At 36.3% G+C, this 13,355-nt stretch overlaps 1 protein-coding gene and 1 non-coding gene across 2 annotated transcripts in view; one reads left to right on the top strand and one right to left on the bottom strand.

Moving 5' to 3' along the window:
* Positions 1 to 13,355, top strand: part of HDAC9 (histone deacetylase 9) — an 853,144-nt gene that overhangs the window by 92,374 nt on the left and 747,415 nt on the right. Inside the window, exons 4-5 of the mRNA XM_054692408.1 lie at positions 1,599 to 1,652; positions 3,413 to 3,603. The gene's annotated coding sequence lies outside the window, so the exon portion shown is untranslated. The remainder of the gene's footprint in view (positions 1 to 1,598; positions 1,653 to 3,412; positions 3,604 to 13,355) is intronic.
* On the bottom strand, positions 7,007 to 7,126 carry LOC119251942 (U6atac minor spliceosomal RNA). The gene has a single exon (XR_005126666.1). It is a non-coding gene; the product is annotated as a U6atac minor spliceosomal RNA (small nuclear RNA).

A 13,355-nucleotide genomic window follows, 5' to 3' on the forward strand; every position in this document is an offset into this window, starting at 1 on the left:
GCTTTGTTGTGTTTTGTACTGTTACTATTTTTTTTAACACTGATGCCTTATTTGATTCCCCTATATTTCTGCTATAAGTGAAACCATCCAATATTTTTCTTTTTCCCTCTGGCTTATTTCACTGAGCATAATTCCTTCTAGCTCCATCCACGTTGCTGCCAATGACATAAGTTTATCTTTTTGATTGCTGAATAATATTCCATTGTGTATATATACCACATCTTCTTGATCCAGTCATCTATTTTTGGGTATTTGGGTTGTTTCCAGGTTTTACCTATTGTAAATAGTGCTGCAATAAGCATAGGCGTACAGGTGCTCTATTGAATCATTGTTTTTGTGTCCTTTGGGTAGATCCCTAATAGTGAAATTACCGGGTCGTATGGTAGCTCCATTTTTAGTAGACTGAGGAACCTCCAGACAGCTTTCCAAAAAATGTTCAACATCCCTGATAATCAGGGAAATGCAAATCAAAGCCACACTGAGACACCACCTTACACCAGTAAGAATTGCACATATCAAAATAACAAGCAACAACAAATGTTGGTGAGGATGTGGTGAAAAAGGAATTCTCTTACATTGCTGGTGGGAGTGCAAACTGGAGCATGAGATATTTTAAGGTGAGCACAATATGAAACACATAAGGGAGTTTAACTTGTAAATATAGTTAACTTACACATGAAGTGTTCCACTAAAATTTTGTGTGTGTGTGTATATGTATATATATGTTATATGTATATACACACACACATACACATATATGGCTTGCTTTTCCCCAAAATGATGACTTATAATAAGACTTATAAAAAGACTCTCAATATTGTAAGTTAAAAGACACTGAAACAGTAAGATTTAGAAACAAGAGTAGAAAAAAGACTTTAGTATATAAAGCTCTATTATCATTGAAATATGTTTAGTAATTCACTGTATTAAAGATCATTGCTTTTGTCTTTTCTTTTAGTCTTCCCACTTTGCTCCGCTAATAAGCAAAGCTGCCTAGTTAAAAAATATCTCTATTTCCACATTACATATTTACAGGTGTTAAAATTCTCAGTAATTTCAATTTCACCCAAATTCCTTTTAAATATAGCATTTTTATGAAACCCACAATTTAAAAAAAATTGCAAGTAAAATGTAGCATGTAAGTTCTTTGTTTTTGAAAGCAGCAAATCTAGACCCTTTGGCTATCATACAAATTAGGCTGAGAAGTAAATATGGATAGATATTTAATTGGAAAGTGGAGAAATCATTTAAAACCCCTAAGTAAAATGAGATATTTAATTATACATTCTGAATGTGACCAAGTAGTGTGAATACTAATTTATTCTTTCCTGTATCCATCTATTCTTCTAGTCATTCATCTGCAGCATATAGCCCCTACTACACACAGTGCCCTGTATAATCTGCAAATTTTGCTACCACCTTAGTATTCACCAAGTTCTGCTGACTTACTAAGAACTGAAGAAAGCTATGTGAGATCTGTCATTCCTTTCCAGATTTATTTTCTTCAACATTAAATTGCTTTTAAAAAATGTTGATATAATATTTATGGATGAATCTTTATTTTCCTGACACTTTGCTTATGAAATTTTGTTTTTTAGAATTATATTCATTCTATATATGGCACGAAACTCCTGGATCCACTGTCTTTTTAGGTAAAATACTCTTTTTTCTAGGTGGAACTGGTAGTCTAGACATGTGGTGATAATTAGTTCCCTGACTTGTTTGTTGCATCAACATTTGGGCCATAGTCACCATCCATACTAATGCGGTCATACATGGTGTGTATGCTTGCACCTGACTCTTGGGGCTGCTCCCTTTCTTGGTAGGGAGAGCAAACTATGCACAACTTGGAAGAGACAGGGAGGATGATGCCCTTGCTTCAGCTATCCTGTTCCAATGGAAGAAGGCTGGACTTTTGAAAATAGAGAGATTAGTGTTTTATATACAGTCTATCTAAACTCCACACTTTTTGATGTCAGACAAATTAGCATTTCTGAGCCTCAGTTTCCTCATTTGTAAAATGTGAAGAATATTATCTAGCTCATGGGTTTCATCTACTGTCAAAAATTTACTTCCCTTTTACCATCAATAAATATTAGTTGTATCCAATTAAGTGGTAATACATTTGAATTGCTTGTATCAAATTAATTGTGATTGTTTCTTTGCCTGTTGGATTCCTGTTAAAAGGTAAATGTTTACAGTACCCCAAATTCAAATGTTGAAGCCCTACTGCCAGTATTTCAAATAGGGGCTTTGGGAAATAATTAGGTTTAGATTAATTATAAGAGTAGAACTGTCATAGTGGGCTTAGTGCACTTGTGAGAAGAGGAAGAGGAAAGCCTTCTCTCTCTCTCAGCAATAAGGTTACCTTTGGCGAGGGTCCTCATCCAGACATTGGCAGCACTTTGTTTTTGGACTTGCTAGCTTCCTGAACTGTGAGAAATAAATTTCTTTTGCTTAAGCCACATAGTCTATGGTATGTTGATATAAAACCTTGAGTAGACTACCATAGTTAGTCTTTACTAATTCCTTAGGACAAGTGTTATAATTGACATTTTGTTCAGGATCCCTAGTATTTACCATACTTAGTGCATAAGACTTAATAAGTCCTGTTGGACACAACTTAGGATATAGAATAACTCAGTCTTAATGTTCTTATCAGCTCTATTCCCTATTGATAATGCTTCTCACCACTCACATACAAAAAACCCAAGACAGTTTAGAAAAATGAGTTAAAATAAAAACCTACAGTTTGATCAAAAGACCCATAGGATACACCGTAATATTGTTTCCACCATGAGGTTGGATGTGAATCAGAATAAATTTAAATTTAAACTATAATGTATTAGCTGTGTAGATAAAGGATTTAATTTGACTAACTCATTTTATTTGTTAAATAGTCTTTATGGATCTGTTTTGAGCCTTAGATGAAATCATGTAATTTAAAAAAAATTGAAGGTTTTCTTATCTTGTACCATTACTTAAATATGTTTATGCTATTTCTAAATTCCTGAATGCTTTTAGACTAACCCAGAGAACTCTCTTTGGAATATCATTCTTTGTTGCAAACGTATTTTCTTGTAGCAGGAAGCGATAAAAACACATGGCACAGAGAGCTAGTGACTGAAGAGGAAGTTAATGGTGTTTGTTTTTTCTCCCAAATTAGTAGTTCAAAAATTAAAAATAAAATGTGTCTTGCCAAGTTTGGAAAATACACAGAATGCTTTGATTAAAGAAACACAGTGGACCTAATTTTTTGACATAAGTATTTTTTTGATATTTATGAATTGAATTGCTTTTTAAATTTGAAATTTTAGGCTTTGCACTTTATTTTATAAATTGCAATGATTAAAATATTTAAGTGATATTAACTACACAATGAACTTACTTTTTCTTTACCCTGTAACCTTAGAAGCCAAGAGAAGGTTTAGAACAAGGTATTTTGGAATCATTGACAAGGACAGATGATATGTGTGGATACTATGTCAAGATTGTCATGACTCTAAGACAAAGTTTGCAAGGTTTTCAAGCTCTAACAGGTAGAAATAAACAAAGGTTTTTCCCAGCTATGTAATGAAAAAAATAAAAAACAAATTGTGATTGGTAAGTATTGTTTGACTCAAAGCCAGATTTTTTTTTTTAAACAGGAGATTTTTATTTTTTTTTTATTTTTTATTTTTTTTAATTTTCTAGAGGCATGTCTTATTTATTTATTTATTTATTTATTTATTTATTATTTGTTTGTTTGATACATGCACTGGGTACAGTCAGAAGCGTGGGAGGGTGAGAGAATTCACCAGAGCCAGAGCGGGGAGCAGAGCAGGCAGAAGGACCAAAGTACACTGCTGAGGGGAGCAGCGGGCGGCAGGAGAGGTCTGCTCACCATGTGGGACCCATCTCCGGTGGCCAGGGAGCAGCCGGGGATCGAACCGGCTGCAGAGGCTGCAGGCAGCTTCGCAACCCAGCGCTCAACCGCTGCGCCACCGGGGAGGCCCTAAACAGGAGATTTTTAAATGTCCACAAATTTGTAGTATTTCTGAAGGTGGTGGAAATGAGATGGAATGAGGAGGGGTTATTGTAGAAGACGATTGAGAAAATCTACAGAAGTTACTATAAATGCTATTCTAGAAAGTTAGAATATTTTTACATTGAAGAACACCTTCTGTAGTTTGGAAAGGAGAATATGACTACTTTAAAATATGTTTCATTTAATTAAAATCAAGATTTATATGGTTTGCTGCTGCTGTTACATGAGTATCATTTTGACTTTTTCTTGGCTATTGCCTGATGGGTTGCAAAGATTCATATGTATTTTGTTATGGATAAAAAAGAGTTCCTTTAGTAGATATTTGACTTTTTACTGCAAAATCCCTTGTGTACACTTCTGCTGTCAAATTTGACAGTAGTCATGTACCCTTGGAAAATAACGTTATAAAGCCTATTATGTGGAAAGGAGCACAGTTATTTACCATGAAGAAAAAGAGGAAACAAAGATATTGTAGGGATTACATTCTTTCACTAAGGAATTAACTTTGAAAGATCATTGAGAAAGTAGTATTTGGGAGTGGTGGATATCTTTAGATTGCTCCTAAATAAAAGCATAATTTTAAAAAATGAACTATAAAGAAATCATCTAGTACAGTGTTGTGAACTATTAGTGGACCATGAAATATATTTAGTAGGTTGCAATTAAACAATGGAATACACTAGACCATTTTACAGCATACCATAGTGCACATATATTGAGTTTTAATTGTAAAACTGATGTATGATTTTTATACACCTAAGCATGTTTTTATATATGTGTAAATATACTTACTGGTCTTAATATGAAATGCATTTTTTTAAAGATTTATTTATTTATGCATACAAGAACTGGAGTACAGGCCAGAGGTGTGGGGGTGTGAAAGGATTCACCAGAGACAGAGTGGGGAACAGAACAGGCAGACTGGCTGAAATACACTGCTGAGGGGAATAGTGGGAGAGACAGGAGAGGTCTGCTGCGCCATGTGGGCAGCTCCCTGACTAGTGGGGTATCGAAGTGGTGCTGCAGAGACTGCGGACAGCTTCCCAGTGCTGTGCTTAACCCCTTGCACCACCAGGAAGGCCCAAAATGAAATGTATTTTTCAGTGTGAATATTAGTTGAGGAAGCTTGAAAGTCATTGCTGAGTCCTCCCATTTCTCTGATGAGGAAATTGAAAGAGGCCGACTGACATTTTAAGTGGGTCTCCTTGAGGTGGTTTATCTGTCATTCAGTCTCCCTGTTATAATTTTTTTTTAATTTTTAAATTTTTTTTTAATATTTATTTTTTAAAATGAATTTTATTTTTATATTCCCCATACAATTGCAATCCCCTTATTTTGACCCCAATCCCTCCCCTCCCCATAGAGTGTCTCTGGTTCATAATTTTTTGTTGATTTTGATTTTCACTTTCTTATAGTTATTCATTTTCCTGGTCCCTTATTTAAGTTTTCTAGATTCCTGCTATGAGTGAGACCATCCGGTATTTTTCTTTTTCTTTCTGGCTTATTTCGCTGAGCATGATCCCTTCCAGCGCCATCCATGTTACTGCAAATTGCATGTGTTTATCTTTTCTGAATGCTGAGTAATATTCCATGGTATATATGTACCACATCTTCTTGATCCAGTCATCTATTTTTGGGCATTTGGGTTGTTTCCAAAGCTTAGCTATTGTAAACAGTGCTGCTATAAACATAGGGGTGCAGGTGCTCTTTGGAGTTGATGTTTCTGTGTTCTTTGGGTAAATACCTAGGAGTGGAATTGCTGGATCATATGGAAGCTCTATGTTTAGTAGGTAAATGTTGGCGAGGATGTGGAGAAAAAGGAACTCTCCTGCTCTGTTGGTGGGAGTGCAAACTGGTCTAACCACTATGGAGAGCTATGTGGAGAGTCCTGTTGTAATTTTTTGATCATCTGTACCTCGTCGATGTATTCCCTCACTCCCCCCCCCCCGTTCTAGTATTTCTGTATTTGTGACACCAGAAAGTGGGTATAAAATGCTGAGTCTGTGGAGATAAATCTACACTAGGCCTCTGAGGGTCAGTACTTAATACTTGTGATACCAAATGGAAAAGAACAGAACCTTTACAGCTCTCTCTGTAGATAAGGTCAGTTAATTTTCCACAGGTTAAATCAGGTAGAAAGTTAGAGCAATAACTTAATAAATTTCATCAATAATGCAGGTATTTTTTATTAACTTCCAATAAAGCTACTGAGTTCAATAAATATTTATTGAGCTCCTGCTTTGTGCCAGCCACTTACGTCCTCCTTTATGGGAAATGAATATCCATATATTAAAATTGATCCCTCATCTTATGTTGGATGCTAACCGATTTACTGAAACATGAGGGTTTTGAGGATGTTTGCCAAAGATAATAAAGTGCAAAGTGTATTGCTCTGTTTAGTTTGGTTATTAATTGAATATAGGCTACTAAGTCATTGCCTGAGGCAGTTAATAGCATCCGGGAGAAGTCCCAGATGATGACACCATGAGCCTCCTTTTTCTTGATGGCTGTCACTACAGAGGGATAACCATTAGGTCTAAGCCAGTGGAAGGAGATGTGTAAGCAATTTGATCTTACTGGTGGGTCCAGAAAACTGTATTTTTTGGTCCGCATTTTGAATATTTGCTAATTTAAAATACTGAACAAGACAGTTTGTATTTATTTTTACTTGATTAGTGATTTTGAACATTTCTCCCACATATTTATTGCATTTTCTTCCCCTTTTTAAATTTTTGCTTGTGGTCATTGCATATTTTTCTTTTGGACTATTTTATTTTAATTATTGATTTGTAAGAACTTTTTGTATATTTTTGAAATTATTTTTTATTGTGAAAAATATATTACACATTACCATTTGAACCCTTGTTAAGTGTATACTTTAGTGGCATTAAAAACTTTTATGTTATTCCGTAACCATCACCACTGCCTATTCCTGGCACTTTTCCATCATTACAAAGTAGGGAGAAAAAAATAAAACCAAAACAACCCTGGTTTGATGCTATGAAGTGAGCAGCAGTGTCTCAACCTTACATGTGTTGTGCAGGACCTCTTTCATCCTTGGCAAGAGGAATGTGAACTCACTTTCTTTCCTTTTAACCCCTAATAATATTTCTCTAGATCCAAAGCTTCCTTGATTATTGCTACTTTACTTTTAAAGATATATTCATATATTAAATAAACAGAGAAAAGCTGTTTTGATATAAGCCATCTTACAGAGCAAGTTCTATTTTGCTGAGTCTTTATAGTCTTCCACTTTTAATTCAATCTACTTGTGTTTGATGTTTTCCTCACTTGCCAATGTGGTATTTCCAGCTGTGCATGGAAATTAATTTTCTATTTGAATAGACAATTCCAGGAAATTATCTATTAAGGTTATAGGAGGCAAAGAGAATGTTGTTTTACTCTTTTTTTCCTCTGATATTCTTGGCACTACAAGGAGAGGAAAAGTGTTGATTTAAAAGTTCATGATCGATAATTCAATTTTTTTGACTTTTAATTAATATTATTTAAGTAAAATAAACACTGCCACTGATCAATCACAAAGGTGGCCAATAATAGATATATGTGGCACTGAAAAATTATTCTTTATTTATTTATTTATTTATTTATTTATTTTAATAGAGGCATGTTTTATTTATTTGTTTGTTTGTTTGTTTTGTTTATACATGCACTGGGTACAGTCAGAAGCATGGGAGGGTGAGAGAGCTCACCAGAGCCAGAGCGGGGAGCAGAGCAGGCAGACTGACAAAGTACACTGCTGAGGGGAGCAGCGGGCGGCAGGAGAGGTCTGCGCGCCATGCGGGACCCTCCACTGGTGGCCAGGGAGCAGCCGGGGATCGAACCGGCGCCACAGAGGCCGCGGGCAGCTTCGCAACCCAGCGCTCAACCACTGCGCCACCGGGGAGACCCAAATTATTCTTTATTTAACGAAAACAATTTTAAGTGGATCTTCCAGAGACTCTGTAACCTTATTTTATTTTGGATAGTAGACCCCTTTCTGTATCTGACTGGTTCTGCGGTATCTCAAAATCTAAGGTCCATTGAATTCTATCTAAAACCCTAAGGGCAATCTATGTTTTGGAACTGAGAAATGATCATATTTTAAGAAGGTATTATAGAACATATAACTATATGTCATGCCACTTTAATGGGTTGAGGTAAGCTCTTAAAAATAACAATAATATTTCTGCAGTGAAATTTAGAGATGTTAATAACAAATTATATTAATGAAGACACTAAATATCCTTATGTCTGTGGGCCACTTTTTATTGCCAGATGAGTTTACGTTAGTGGCCATATGAGTTGTGAAAGATCTTTTTTTCTTCATGGTCATGGGTAAAAGACCAAAAAAATTTCACCAGTACTTTTGGGACTTTAATTCTCTTGGGTAGAAGTTGCTTGGCTCCATGTTCTAGCCATGCCTGCTTCCCCCTAGCCCCACTCAACTTGAGGACTCAACAGTTTCAGTATTAACAGACATTGGTTCTAATTCTTTAGACTCAACATGTTTGCCATTGTGTGAATGTATCATCATAAACACACATCACTTTATGTATCACCTTAAACATACATATGTTTTATGTTTACATATGTAAAATATCTATCTACATATTTGTAAAATATATAGATGTTTATATATAACGTCTCCATCTCTGCATTGACTATTCTCAGTACGTGAAGTGGCATTTCCTCTTTTCCTCTTGCTAAGTTTACCCTCCCCCCCATTGTTCTAATAGGATAATTTAGTTTTTCCTTATTGTATTCCATGTATTCCTTGAATGATTTGTATCTGCCTTTGTTATAACATGCAGTATGTTACTCTATAATCATTTGAATATTTATTTCTCTCCCATTAGTATCTTTTGTTGAGAATAGTACTGCTCTGTATGTACATTGCCTTTCACAGTGCCTGGCACATCATGAAGGCAAAGATTTTTCAGTCTAAAATGAATAGAAGCAGTGTATTTGGAGGTGATGGGTAGAAGCTGGGGAGGAGTCAGGGAAGAGTATGTGCAATAGAAATGAATTCATGGACAAGAGTGAGCGAGAAGGCTGGTGGTTTATTTAGTTTAAATGCACATGAAGCTTAAAAATCTAAGCAGTTTATGTGGAAAATTAGGAAAATTTTAGAAAGGAACTGAAGTTTGTGACAGACCTTGGCAGGTGGGTGGGATTGGGGTAGGAAAAGAGTGCTTGGTGCTTTCTGGAGAATGGGAATATGTTGAGGAGGGAATGGGCAATGAAGAAGAAAGAAGATATTGAAGCTATTGTTCAGTTCCAACATTAATTCTGATTTAGGAGAGTGATGTACAAAACAGGTCAGTAGTCCAAGAAGGTCTGGATTATGTAGAACAATCTGTAATAAGGAAAGGAATTGGATCTGTTTAGAAGAAGATGCCTACGTGAATTAAAGACTAGAACAGGGATGAGGGGTTATTTTTACAACACTTTTGCAAATGAATGTATCCATAGCCTATCCAGTGATGTCTAAACTAAAGGATGTGGAAGAGGCTTGGTGGTTTACACCCTTGTGTTGAAAACTTATAGGATATCATAAGGACCTGAGCTGAGGTAATGGGAGAGAAAATGAGAATGAAGAAAGAGTATGAAACTTTTGAAAACTAAACCATCATGTGGTGGTTAATTTTTGTTTCAATTTTATCGAGCCACAGGGTGCTGAGATATTTGATCAAATATTATGCTGGGTGTTTCTGTGAGGGTGCTTTTAGATAAGATTAATATAAATCCTTACACTGAGCAGATTATCTTCCATAATGAGGTGGGCCTCATCTAATTAGCTGAAGGCCTGATTGGAAGAAAAGGTTGATTTCCCCAGGAAAGAGAGAATTCTTCTGCTTGACAGCCTAGGAACTGCATCATTGGTTCTTCCTGGTTCTGCAGCAGCCTGTTGGTCATTGCACTCTAACTGGGACATTGGTGCTGCAGATTTTAGACTTTACAGCACCCATATTACATGAGCCAGTTCATTATAATTCTCTGTTTCTTTGGAGAACCTTAGTACACTCAGAATATGGAAATTGACTGGATTTGGGAACCATAGTAAGGGAAGAATTAAAGATGACTTAAAAATTTGGGACTGAAACTTCAGGAGAATAATACGTAAGAAATAGAAATGGTATAAGCAGTTGTGTTGAGGGAAATGGATTTGCTTTGGATTTTGTTGACTCTGAAGTGATACTAGACATTCAAGTTAAATTATTTAAAGGGTTGTAGTAAGGTAGTTAACTTCTGTGAGCTCAGTTTGGTGTGGCTTCTTAGGATCATCTGCAGCAGTTGAACAGAAGTCACATATATGAGAGACCCAAGTTTACAGGGGAGTGAGAGAGAAGAACAGAGGGCAAGGATTTGGTTGAAGCTTCCAGGAGGGAATTACGGAGCTACAGGAGAAAGGTGAGACAATGCATAAAAAACTACTTGGTTAACCAAGTTTTCTGTTGACATTAGTTTGTCTCTTGCTGTAGATGTAAGATCCTCGAGGGCAACAATTAACCCACTCCAGTTTCCCCATATATATATATATATATATATATATTTATTCATGCATACAAGAACCAGGGTATAGGCCAGATGTGCAGGAGGGTGAGAGGATTCACCAGAGACAGAGCAGGGAACAGGAAAGGCAGACTGACTGAAATACACTGCTGAGGGGAGCAGCAGGCGAGACAGGAGAGGTCTGCTGTGCCATGTGGGTAGCTCCCTGGCTGGGGATCGAACTCATGCTGCTGAGGCTGCGGACAGCTTCACAGCACTGCGTTCAACCACCTGCGCCACCAGGGGAGGCCCTTCCCCAAATTTAATATTCTGCTGTAGATACTTGAGATCCAGGCTTTCCTTTTTCTTTTTTTTTCACTTTAAAGAAAAACTGAGGCAGATATATAGAATTAAGTTGGACATTTTAATTCCTATGACTTTGATTTTTTTTCCAAAAGTGTATTTCTTATGAAGAAATTTATCCTCAAATTCATTTTATTTTTATGTATATTTATGTTCGAGTCATTTAGCCATACATGATGGTCATCTGATATCTTAGTTCTGTTTGTGTTATACATAGGTAGAGAATCTGCTTTTACTATTTGCCCTGAAATTAGATCTTTGAGATTTAAAAAGAGATTTGCACATTCAGGGACATACAAAAGCATTAGTAAAACTTTTGTGACAACTTTGCTCCATTTATAAGTCACACTAATGACTGCTTTGCTTCTCAGTAATTTTCCATTTGTAACATTTTATACCTGGATACACAAATGTAATGCAATTGAACAAGAAAACAATTATCTGTCTGGTGGAAATAATGTACTTATCTCATTGAAACAATTGACTTGTTTAAAAATACACAGAAGTTCTAGTTTTGCTCAGACTGTAGTTACCTGTAATTTGTAAAGTATTTCTGGGAAGGATTAAAATGCAGATGTAAAGGAAGCAATTGAATCCACTAATTGCAAATGATAAATTTTAATGCAGAATTCCCCTCTCATACAAAGCTCTATTTGGAATCATTTTAGGTTTGAGAACTTTTTCAATAAGCTATGAGTTCTGGCTGAATCCTTGGAAAACTGCACTCACCGATTGTATCTTCTAATGAACGCTTCATGTTGACTTGTGGGTTCTATGTCAGTGGAACATTTCAGCACTTTTTGGCCTGGCTCAGATGTTTCTTGGCATTTTCTGAGGAGTTTGGAAAATGTCATCTATAGGATCACATTGGGTTCCGGATATATCCTAAAAGTCATATTTCATCAGAAAGCTAATTTGGGATTTTATTGGGTTTTGGTGGTAGATTAACACCATTGGGCAAAGTGAGGATTCAATATTTTAAATAATATTTCCAAGAACTTAAGAACTTTAAAAATAATACAAGGAGAGACTACTTTCCTTTAGCCCAGTGCTTATTCTTTTTGTTTCTGATCTTTTCACAAAGGTCAATGTCCTGTCTTTTAATCTTTTTATTATAATTCTGCCTTCCTCAGAACTTTCTAAAGCTTCTGCAGATCAACACCTTTATTGGGGGGGATGGGTAAAGAGAGATGCTCTGACTTTTGATTGACTTCAGTCTTGTGGTGTGCAACTGACTTGGATTTTCATCTTTTTTAAATTTATTTATGCATACAAGAACTGGGGTACAGGCCAGAGGTGCAAGGGGTGAGAGGATTCACCAGAGACAGAGTAGGGAGTAGAACAGGCAGAATGACTGAAATACTTTGCTGAGGGGAGCAGCAGGCGACACAGGAGAGATCTGCTGCGCCATGTGATCCATGTGATCCACTGCTGCAGTGGCTGTGGATTGCTTTGTAGTGCTGCTTTTTAACTCCTTGTTCCACTAGGGAGGCCCAGATTTTCATTTTTAAAGCTGTTTCCAATGCTAGTTCATTTTAGTTTTAACAATGATTATTAGCACCTGTATGTGTCCAAGAAACAGTTTGGTCCAGTCCTCTGTACATGTATGGTAACCAGCTCCAGTTCCTTAGTTTTCATATGCAGTGATGACATGTTTAGGCTGGAATTCAAGACCATCTCAACACAAGCTTCCCTGGGACTGCCTAAAAATCTGCCTCCATTCCCTCTCTCAGGTTTTGTTCTTTTGGTAGTTTGCCTTAATGCTTTTAAAACTTTATCCCCCATATTTAATATTAATTTCAAATGCCAGCCAAAAATTGTTTTACATTTGGTTGAGATTCCAAACTATTATATACTGTCCCATTCTTCTCATATTCTGAGCCACAAAAGAATAAACATAAGAAGGACAAAAAGATAAAGAACAACTGCCTTTTTATAAATAATATTGGATTTTAGAAAACACAGTAGACCCAAGACTGAAGCTAGCTCCCCATGGCTCCAACTACTCCCTGTTGAACTGTTAGGACAGAAAAGAAAGTTTTTCCTTCCCCTCTAATGTCTTCTTGGACTGATTCAGTAAGCAAAACAACATCAGACAGATTAGCAGGAGGAAAAAAGCTAATTTAATTGCATACATATGAAGAATCTATTTGGATGTGAATTCTGGAGTAAATGGGAAAAAAAAAACAAGTGTTTATATCTTCAGTTAAAGAATGAGATAGTTTTCTAGGGCTCCAAATAAACAGCAGGGTGACTCATGGCAAAAACCAGATGTGCTGTAACTAGATGTTTGCCCTGCACAAGAGATGGATTTATCTGATAGGAAGGTTATTTCTGGAGGTAACCCTAAATGTGGATAATTTCCCCAATCTTCATTCTATTATGTAGTTAAGGAAGTGGTAACTGCCTCTCTTGAAGCCCACGGGACTTGTACTGACGTTAGCTTGAGATACCCACATGTCAAGGTGGCACA

This window comes from Talpa occidentalis, unplaced genomic scaffold, assembly GCF_014898055.3.
Source record: "Talpa occidentalis isolate TD23 unplaced genomic scaffold, MPIMG_talOcc4v2.1, whole genome shotgun sequence".
NCBI classification, from domain to species: domain Eukaryota; kingdom Metazoa; phylum Chordata; class Mammalia; order Eulipotyphla; family Talpidae; genus Talpa; species Talpa occidentalis.